We start from the raw sequence: 9,874 nt of genomic DNA on the forward strand, positions 1-9,874 counted from the left end.
AAAGCAGGTTTATATACTGCATCACCAAAAACAAACAAAAACAGCAAATGGTCAAATATTCAATACTATCATCAAAAATATCATTGTGTAATGAATAGGAACAGAGTGGCTCCGTCTCCCACAGAAGCTTGGAACAGCCAGCAGGAACCAGCAGAGCCCAAAGCCGCAGAACAAGCAACCCGACCCCACTGCCCACCCTCACCCCACCACCCTCCGGCCTGAGGGACCACAGCCGCGTCGGCTGCACCAGGGACGTGTGGCCCGGCAGATCTGCGATGCCCGGGGGCACTTGCCACTCACTGAGCTGCCCCACATAACGGAGGGACAGCCGGCAAGGCACTGCTGGCTGTGGCATGCAGAAAGGATCAGGGAGACCCCCAGGCTTGTGCCTGGAGCTTATGGATGAGCCCTGAAGGAGAGGATTTGCCCAGGTCAGCAGCAAAGACTGGGAAGGGTGTTTTTTTCCTGCTCCTCCTCCTCCTAATTAGCTCCCGGCATTCAAGAAAAGCTGGATACAAGCTTAAGGAACAGACACTTCAGAGTCTAAATTCCAGCGATAACAAATTGAAATATCAAAATGTCCAGGTTTGAACAAAAGGTTATGAAACACACTAAGAAACAGGAAGTTATAGCACAGGCAAAGGAGAGGGTTGTAGCATTAGAAACCATCAACAAAGAGGCTAGACCAGAGGCATTCCAGACACAGCTTTAAAAAAAATCGTCCTTAATATACTCAAAGAGCTTAAGGAAAATATGAACCAATAACTAAAGAAAATTAGGAAAATGATAGATTAACATAAAAAGTACCAATAGGGAGAGATGGAAATTATGAAAAGCAACAGAAATTAAAACTTCTCTAGAGGGATTTAACAGCAGGTTGCAGCCGGTGGAAGACGTAATCAGTTGGCAGTTGAAGATAAGACCATCGAAATCATTCTGTGGAGCAGAAATTAGAAACAATGACGACAAGTGTACAGAGCCTCAGGGGCCTGTGAGACCCCATCAAGCGTGGGGGTTCCAGAAGGAGAGGAAAGAGATAAAGGGGCACAGAGAACATCCAAAGAAGTAATGGCTGAAAACTTCTCAAACTTAATGAAAGACATTTACACATCCAAGATGCTCAAAGAATCCCAAGCAGGATAACCCCCCACAGACCCACAGCATACTGCCATGTTATAATCAAACTGTCAAATGCCAAAGATAGAGAATTCTGAAAGCAGCAGGAAGGAAGCCAACATGCCCCGTATAAAGCAGTCTCCATGAAATTAAGTGCCGATTTCTCATCAGAAACCATGGAAGCAAGAAGGAAGTAGGATCTGATATTTAAAGTACTGAAAGCTAAATATTACCAACCAAGAATTTTGTATCCAGCAAAACTGTCTCTCAAAAATGAGGGACTGATTAAGACATTCCCAAGTAACAAGAGCTGAGTTCACGAACACTAGCCAGCCTTACAAGAGGTGCTAAAGGGAGCTCTGCAGGTTGAATGGAAAGAACACTGGACAACAGGTTGAAGCAGCCTTAAGAAGTAAGATTTCCAGTGAGGGCAATGGCATGAGTAAATCAAATCCCAGTGCTACTGTGTTTTTGGTTTGTAACTCCACTTTTCACTTCCTATAGGACCTAAAATGCAAATACATAAAAGATAAAAATGAGTTAAATGATAAACCAGTGGTTTTGGACTTGTAATGTCTACATGTATAATTTGTAAGAAGGATTACATAAAGGTGGGCTGGAGGGTATAGGAATATAATTTGTGTGTACTCTTAAAGTTATGTTGCTATTAAAACAAAAGAGATTGTTAAAGGTTTAGAATATTAAATTTAAGCCCCATGGTAACTGCAAAGAAAATATTGGGGAATATGTAAGCTCACAGAGACAAGCATTTGAGTACAGGTGTCAGGGGTGGGAAACTGGGGGATTGGGGAGTCAATACATGATGGGTGAGGGGTTTCTGTCTGGGAAGGTAGGAAAGGGTTAGGAATGGAAGGTCACAAGGGCGCCACAATATGTGAGTGTCATCAATCTCATTGAACGCTTAAGAATGGTTGAGAAGGGCAAGTTCATGCTGTGTATGTAGTCCCACAAATTAGGAAAGAGCAACAAAAAAGAAAATGACGACTAAATGCAACACATGACCCTGGACAGGATCAGGCAAGGAAGGAAAAATGGCTCAAAAGAACATTATTGAGACATGCGAAAACACTGGATTTTACACATTAAGCTTCATATCAATGTGAAATTCCTTGAATGTGATAACTGTCCTTAAGCTGGTATATGCTGGAATATATATATTCCAACATTCCTACAAGGAATGTTGGAGAGCTCAGTATGGGGTTTGTATTATTTTTCTAAGTGTCCAATAAGTTTGTAAGTATTTCAAACTAAAAAGTTAGAGAGAGAGAGAAATGAATACCCCAAAACAAACAAGAAAACTTCAAACAAGTCTCCCACCAAATCTGTGGTGGGGACCCAAAGGGCATTCCTTCTGAGAAATTCAGTGTTCAAGCTGAGTTTCACTTTGTACAGTTGGGATTCTATAAGGAAAACGGAAACACAGAGAAAACACAGCTGAATCAATGTCTTGGGCACAGGTAGCGGGGCAGGCATGTGGCCACGGGGGACCTGGTGGGGCAGCCTTGGCTACAGACCAGCAGGACAGCCAGAAAACCAGGGCTGGGAGCTGTTCTGCCTCAGTTTCTCCAGCTTGGCAGGAAGCACTTCCCAGACCTGCTCCTAAGGGAAGACATAAATAGGCTAAGCGGACGAAGTTGAGGTCAGGGTGGCACAGGGGCCAGGGCAGGGTGACAGGGCAGCGCAGGCAGGGGCCAGGCCATGGATGGTGAGTCCACGCGCGTGAACTGTGCAGGGGAGGCAGGTGCAGGCCTCAGTTGACAGGTGGAGGCAGGATGGGCCCCGGGTCTCAGCGGGGGCAGCGTGGATACTCTAGAAGGGACGGGCTGATGGCTGCGTGACAGGTGCATGCCCGAAGAGCCAGCAACTGTTCCCTTGAAATGGGTGACGGCGTTGGTGGCGGCGGGGCAGAGAGCTGCAGGTCTCCCAGCCAGCCAGGTCCGCGGGCAGGGCACGCAAGATGAGCTGAGGGGTGCCCTTTTTGAGGACATGGCCCGGCGGTGGACAAGGCCCGAGGCAGCACGGGGAGCTGGGCCTGTGGGGAAGCCGAGGCCCTTGTTGTCAGTTTGACTCCCACGTGGGCCTCTTCCTGTGTGGTCTTCTCAGGCCTCTGCTCCCTCGCTTGGCTGCAGAAATGTCCTTTTTTGTCTTTTGCAACCTCGGGATGTAAGAAGGAGCATGAACCCTTTTCTATATTGCAAAGACTGCACCCACTCAGCCCTGCCTCAGTGGCGCCCTGAGGATGCCTCGCCTCACGCCTCCCCAGCTGAACAGGGCCCTCCCAGGTGTAGACCGGCCCTGGCACTGCCTCCTGTGCCCTGCAGTGTGGCTCTCCACCTCTGCCCTGTCCCGCTCGGTTTCTGCCACCCATCTAGCCAGGGACCGCGCAGCCTCCACCCTTCCCACTAGTTCTCGTGAAATGCCTGGTGCCTGTGCCCTGGGCTGCTGGCTCGTCCCGGGCCTGCAGCCCCGTGGGACCCCTGAGGAGCCGATGGGCCGCCGGAGCCATGGAGGGGGTGGGTGGGTTTGTTTCTTGGCTGCTAAAGTGAACACCACACAAGGGGTTGGCTTCATCAATGGGAACTTACTGGCGACCAGCTTTGAGGCTGGAAGTCCCAAATCAGGGCATCAGCCGAGCAGTGCGCTCTTCCAGGGCTGCGCCATGGCTGGTCCACCCAGGCTTGGTCGCTGCTTTACAGCCACGTGGCAGTGCACGCGGGGCCTACTTCCTCTGCCGGCCGGTGCCTCTGCTCGCGGGACTGCAGCCACGCGACCAAGGCCCGCCCTCACCCACTTTGGGCACACATCAGTAGTGTCTTCAAAACGGACTCACTCAGTGGGACCAAGGCTGGGCCCTGAATGCGCCTGTGGTGGGGAATGTGCTTCGATCCCCGAACCCGGTGTCTGAGCATCGGGCATTACCCCCAGACAGAGGCTGCCCCAGAGTGGGGACCCCCTGAAGCCCGGCAGGGACGGAGGAAAGCCAGGGACCCCAGTGCAGCAGCAGCGGGCAAGGCAGGGGAGCCCGGGGGGACGTGCTGGAAAGCGGGCTCAGTCCAGCCATCTGACCAGTGTGCCTGCAGTGCCCACCCTGGCCACCCACTCGGAGTCCAGTTTCCTCGGCGCCTTCACGTGTCCCTTTGTCCACAGCAGGACTGCAGTCGTGATGGCACAGCTACCGCGCAGCGGTGCTTGCCCCCTGCCGCTACCTGCTGCCCCTGAGACTCTCGGCGTAGCAGTGTCCAGGCCACAGGCCACATCTTCCTGACCCTGACTTATTGAACCCGAGTCTTCAGCTACACTCATTTTTCCTCCAAATGCCCCTAAGACCACTGGGACAAGGTCTTTGAAGGGAAAAGAAAAAACAGACATTTTCTCAAGGCCTGGGGCTCTGGCAGCCCCAGCTCCCCCACCGTTTGCTGCCTGACAGGAGTCAGGGGTCAAGGGCTGTACTCCCTCCGTTCCCCTCCCAGGCCCCCCTTGGCCACCTGGGCTTGGGCCCACCTCTCACCTCACCCTCAGAGCTGGGACTTCTTGATGGCCACCCGTGTCCTCTCCTTCCTACCTCATACCTGTCCCTGCTGAGGTCATCGCTGCCTGCCTGGCCTCTCGTGTTTGACCCCACTAGGGCCACTCTTCACCCTCTGTGCAGATGGGACCACAGGCTTGGCCCTCCAGCCCTCATGTCCCGCCCCACGGCTCCCTCACCACCCTCACTCTTCATGCCCTCCCCCATATCCTCCCCCTTGCCCTCCCACATGCCTCCCAATCACCTGATGCCCTCCCTGCAGCCCTCAGCTGGGCCTGTCCAGTGTGGCTGCTGAACGGTAAGTTCCCTCTCTCCGCACTGAGCTCTTCCATTCACAGAGTGGGGGAATGAGATCATGAAGGCTCCCAATAAAAGCTAGTAAATCATAAATGAAGCGTTCGGTCAAAACCATGAAACTCCCGGAAGAAAAACAGGGAAGCATCTTCAGGGCTTTTTGTTAGACAATGGTTTCTTAGATTTTACACCAAAATCATGAGCAAGAACAACAAAAAATAGATAACTGGGACTTCACTGTAATTAAAAACTTTTGTGCATCAAAGTAAATGACAACCTACAGAATGGGGGAAAATATTTGGAAACCACATATCCAACAAGGGGTGAATATTAAGAACATATTTGTTAAATCCTGTAACTCAACAACAGAGAGGCAAAAAAATCCAAATAACAATTAGGCACCCTGGCCCTGTGGATGTGAATACTTTTGTAAACAGGATCTTTGTAGATGTTATTAATTAAGGTGAGGCCAGACTGAATCAGTTTGGGCCTTAATACGATGTGACTGGAGCCCTTTTAAAAACACCGACAAAATTTGGACTAGAAGAGGAAACAGATGGAGAGAGAGAGCTGCGTGAAGGAGACAGGGATTGAGCTACAGAGTCAGCAAGCCACCACTCGCACACTGCAGATTTTCAGAGAAAGCATAATCCTGTCTACACCTTAATTTTGGATTTCTAGCCTCCAAAGGCAATAAATTCCTTTTGCCTAAATTAAAAAAAAAAAAAAGAAGAAGGATTAAGTAAACCAAAGCTGAGGGGCTTTGTCACCACTATATCAGAAGATGCTAAAGGGAGCTCTGCAGGTCACAATGAAAGGACACTGATAACAGAATGAAATCATATAAAGAAATAAAGATCTCTGGCAAAGAAAATGACACAGGTAAATTTAAATACCAGAATACTGTATATTTTTGGTTTGTAACACCACATTTTACTTCCTACAGGATCCAAAAGGCAAACGCATTAAAATGTAATGATAAATCAATGGGTTTGTTCTCGCAATGTATAAATATATAATTTGTGACAAAAATACATTAAAGTGGGAAAACAGAGGGGTATAGAAATACAGCTCATGTACACTACTGAAGTTAAGCTGGTATCAACGCAAATAAGATGTTACAGATTTGGGATGTTAAATTGAAGCCCCATGGTAGCCATGAAGAGAATATGCAATCTCACAGAGGTAGAAAGTAGAGTACAGGCTAGCAGGGGTGGGAGGGGCAATAGGGAGTTAATGCAAAACCAATATGGGTTTCTGTTTGGGGTGAAGGGGAAGTTCTCATAATGGAAGGTGGTGAGGGCACTGCAGCACCGTGGAGGTGACTGAGCCCACTAAATTGTACACTTGGCATCCGTTGGGATGAGAAGATTTTGTTGCAAATATGTTTCCACAATTTAAAAAAAGAAGAAACAAAGTAATTTAAAAAGATAATGTAAGCTGTAATCACTGAACTTTACAATTGGACTTGATAAGTGAATACCCTTGTGGGCAATGTACATGGAAGTATTATGTGTTTAAGGAGTATGTGTGCAACCTGCTCTCAAATGTCCAGGAAGCAGAGACAGATGAAGAGAATGATATGGCCAAGTTGACAAAATGTTAAAAGGTTGTGGATCTGGGTGTTTGAGTAGGGGAGCGGGGTGTGGAGGTTTGGATCTACATACCCCAGAAAATCATGTTCTTGAGCGTTATCCATTCCTGTGGCATGAGCCCATGGTAGGGAGAACCTTCTGATGAGGCTCCTTCAGCTAAGGCATGGCCCACCTCAGTCAGGACAGGTTTCAATCCCATCACCCAGAACCTTTTATAAGCAGAATGAAATCGAGACGGACAGAGAGAAAGTCTTGGGAAGCAAGAAGCTACAGGTCAGTGGAACCCAGAAGAGAAGGGACTGACCAGGAGAGGCTGCCATGGGCAGTGCTGTGGGACAGGGGAGCCCAGGCCCAAGAGGCACGGGCAGCTGGCCCCACAGCGGCAGTCTTCCTTGGGATGGCTTGCTCTGGACCCCTCCCAGCCTCATACCTGTGAGCCAATCAGTCTCTGTGGCTTGAGCAGCCAAGAATCCAAAACATGCGGGATGCTCGAATTCTTAGGTGTGGGTTTTGTATTTCTATTGCAGATGTCTTCTAAGTCCGAAATTATTTCAAAATAAAATGTTTTAAAAGACCCAGGAGAAAGCATTTTACATCCACTAGGATAATTACTGTTAAAAAAAATGGAAAATAACCAATATTGAAGATGATGTGAAGGAATAGAAACATTCATTCATTGTTAGAAAACAGTCTAACAGTCCTTCAGAAAGTTAAAATACCATAAAATATCATATGAGCAGGCAATCTCACTTCCAGGTATGTACCAAAAAAATTGAAAGCAGGGACTCGAACAGGTATTTGCATACTAATATCCACAGCAGCACTATTCACAATTGCTAAGAGATGAAAAGATGGAAGCAGCCATGTGTCCATGGAGTCGTGGAATAAAAACCATGTATACATGCCATGGAACGTCATTCAGCCATGAACAGGAAAGAAGCTCTGAGCCAGGCGACAGCACGGATAAACCTTGAGGGCATCATATTGAGTGAAACAAGCCAGACACAAAAAGACAAAACTATGATCTCACTGACATGAAATTTTAGAATAAAAAAATTCATAGATTCACAAACTAGAATACAAGTTACTAGGGACCAGGGTGGGAGGAAGGAATGGGAAATTAGTGCTTAACTGGTATAGAATTTCTATTTGGGGGTGATGCAAAAGTTTTGGTAATGGACGATGATGGTAGCACAACATTGTGAATGTATTTAACACTAAAAATTATACATATGAATGTGCGGAAAAGGGGAAATTTTAGAGTGTATTATGTTGCTAGAATAAAAATTTTAAAAACTAAAAACATAGGACTGTACAACGCAAACAGTGAAAGCTATTGTAAACTATGGACTATAGTTAATAGGGTAATTATAATTATACTGTAATTAATGTATCATCCATACTAATGCAAATTGTTAATAATAGGGAAACTGTATGTAAGGGTGGTATATGGAACTTCTGTATTTTCTGCATTTTTCTATAAACGCACAACCTCTCTTAAAAAAAAAATAATAAAAAAAGACAATGGCCACTCTCTTGACAGTTGTGAAAACAAACAGCAGTGTTTTGGGGTGTTGGAGGCCCTGCCAGCCACATTCATTCTCTATTTTGCTACTATAACAAATTACCACAAACTCAACAGGCTTAAAACAACACCTACCCATGAGCTCATGGCTTCGCCAGCCGGCCAGGCAGTCTCTGCTTAAGGCGACAAAGCTGGAGTCAAAGTATGGAGCCACTCTGGGCTCTCACCTGGAGGGCCTAGGATGGAGTCTGAGCCCAGACTCCTTTAGCTTGTTGACACAACTCAGTTCCATGCAGTAATAGGCTGTAGGACTGAGGTTCCTATTTGCTTGCTGGCCATTGGCCAGAGGTCATTTTCAGCTTCTCCAGGTGCCTGAACTCATTGTCATGTGAGCCCCCCACCTTCAAAGTCCAAGGAGTCCTCCTCCCACTTCACATTTCTCTGCCTTTAAGGACCCTTGTGATTTCCTTGGGCCCACTGGAATAATCTAGGATCCTCCTCTTACTTCAAGGTCAGCTGATTAGTAAATATAGTTATATGTGCAACATCCTTTCTGCCATGCATTGTAGCTATTCACAGTTGATATCTCATCAAAATCACAGATTCCAGGGATTAGGGCACTGGAACCTGTGACTATTTTTGGAATTATGGAATTATGCCATTTTTGGAATTATGCCCCCACCACCACCACCACTTCTCTTGTTAATGTCCCAGTATCCTATGGGGTCATGCCCAGTGAAGGTGAAGGGCAGGGTGAAGCAGCAATTGCTGCTTTCCTTCCTGCCTGTGTGCCAAGGTGAAGGACACAGATGAACCACCCACACATACCCTTGCAGGCCTTGTGATGGAGGATGGGGTTGCCTTGAGGCCAGGGACATGGCGTTGCTTGATCTGTGTGGGAGGTGCTACAGGCAGAGGGAACTGCACAGGCTGGTCTTGAGGTGGGCACATCGAGACACCTGTGTGACTGGAAAGAAGGTGGTCCAACAGGGAAAGGGGAGCAGAGGGGGGTTGCTTACGCCGGTGGGAGGGGCTGAGTCTGAACGATGAGGTTCCTCTAAGCGTGGGCCACAGATGAGCTGGGATCCCCACCTGGCACAAAACCTATCCTCCCTGACTCAGACACCTAACGTGCACCCAGCAGCTACGAGGGGGGGGGGGTACCTGGTCCCCTCCCAGAGGCTGACATTTCAGCCCCCGTGCTGGATACACACTGCTTTACACGGCATGGGGTCCACCGAGACCCCACGATCTTCTGAACTTGAGCTCTAGGTCCTCCTCCCTTCCTTTAGCCGCACTGGCGCCCTCCCCCGACCCAGCTGCCAAGGGGTTGCCCCTGCGAATAGAGCAGAAAGCCCAGCCAGGCCACCCCTGCAGTCTCACAGCTACGCGGGCCTGGCTAACGGATGTGGTGAACAGCCGGCCCCACCTCGGGGTCCTTGCAGGCACAGCCTCTGCCTGGATTGCTGCTCCCAGATTCCGTCCCGTCTGACACTTCTGGTGTTTGGAGTCTGGCCCCGCGGAAGCAGCCCCTATCTCACCTGCCATACCCCTCTCTTTTCTGAGCTCCAGCGCAGGCTGCGGCGGGAAGAAGGCGCTCAGTCCAATACTCGTTCACTCATCTCTCCACTTCCAGCCCGCGGTCTCGAGGGGTGGGAGGCCGCGGTCCAAGCAGCCGGCACTGGCCCGGCAGCCCAGGCGGCCGGGAAGGCGGCCCCGCGGCCGACCACCTTCAAGCCCTGGGTGACCGCGCCCCGCCCCGCCCCGCCCCGCCCGCTCTCCCGAGCGCCGCCGGGA

At 49.0% G+C, this 9,874-nt stretch overlaps 1 long non-coding RNA gene across 4 annotated transcripts; it reads right to left on the reverse strand.

The window, feature by feature from the left end:
• Nucleotides 1-213: 213 nt before the first annotated feature.
• LOC143658516 (uncharacterized) lies at nt 214-9,835 on the reverse strand. 4 transcript variants are annotated; one of them, XR_013163236.1, is made up of 3 exons: nt 9,619-9,835; nt 6,983-9,044; nt 214-6,761 (listed from the first exon to the last, which is right to left on the reverse strand). It is a non-coding gene; the product is annotated as an uncharacterized LOC143658516 (long non-coding RNA). The 4 variants fall into 4 exon arrangements; XR_013163234.1 differs by having other exon boundaries at nt 214-3,169; nt 4,908-9,044; nt 9,619-9,833; XR_013163233.1 differs by having other exon boundaries at nt 214-3,292; nt 4,908-9,044; nt 9,619-9,833.
• Nucleotides 9,836-9,874: the final 39 nt, after the last annotated feature.

This window comes from Tamandua tetradactyla, chromosome 16 (genome assembly GCF_023851605.1).
Source record: "Tamandua tetradactyla isolate mTamTet1 chromosome 16, mTamTet1.pri, whole genome shotgun sequence".
Classification (NCBI taxonomy): Eukaryota; Metazoa; Chordata; class Mammalia; order Pilosa; family Myrmecophagidae; genus Tamandua; species Tamandua tetradactyla.